Source organism: Diaphorina citri, unplaced genomic scaffold (assembly GCF_000475195.1).
Source record: "Diaphorina citri unplaced genomic scaffold, Diaci psyllid genome assembly version 1.1 scaffold48925, whole genome shotgun sequence".
Classification (NCBI taxonomy): domain Eukaryota; kingdom Metazoa; phylum Arthropoda; class Insecta; order Hemiptera; family Psyllidae; genus Diaphorina; species Diaphorina citri.
The window spans coordinates 1-495 of NW_007426239.1; the positions used below are offsets into that span (position 1 = coordinate 1).

At 49.3% G+C, this 495-nt stretch overlaps 1 non-coding gene across 1 annotated transcript; it reads right to left on the bottom strand.

Annotated features, from left to right (window-relative positions):
• Positions 1–16: 16 nt before the first annotated feature.
• Trnat-ugu lies at positions 17–89 on the bottom strand. The gene has a single exon. It is a non-coding gene; the product is annotated as a tRNA-Thr (tRNA).
• Between the last annotated feature and the right edge of the window lie 406 nt (positions 90–495).

Below are 495 nucleotides of genomic sequence, written 5' to 3' on the forward strand. Positions count from 1 at the left end.
CCATCAGGATAAAATCCGCCCCGGGCGGGAATCGAACCCGCGGCCTAGTGCTTACAAGGCAGACGCACTACCAACTATGCTAACTAGGCTGGCTAGTATACTATTAGATTGTAGGCCGAACCGCTCATCCGTAGAGGCCGGTTTTCCGAGTAAGTTCTACAGTTCCCTGAATCACTGTGATCGGCCCTGTCTCATTTACCTCGGGTATACTTTCCATGTTACAAAACATGTTGTCAATGTGTGTTTTGTTTCAAATGATACTGTCCCTCACCTCTCCCTCTTCCTCTTCCTCCCTATGTTCCCCTTTCCTCTGTCCCTAGTTTTCTACCACTCTTGCCCCTCTCTCCTCCCCTAAAGCTAGTCCTCTACTATCCCCCTCCCCTCCTACCTTGGTCCAAAGTTTAATTACGTTTCGTCAGGAAAAGAGAGAGAGAGAGAGAGAGAGAGAGAGAGAGAGAGAGAGAGAGAGAGAGAGAGAGAGAGAGAGAGAGAGAG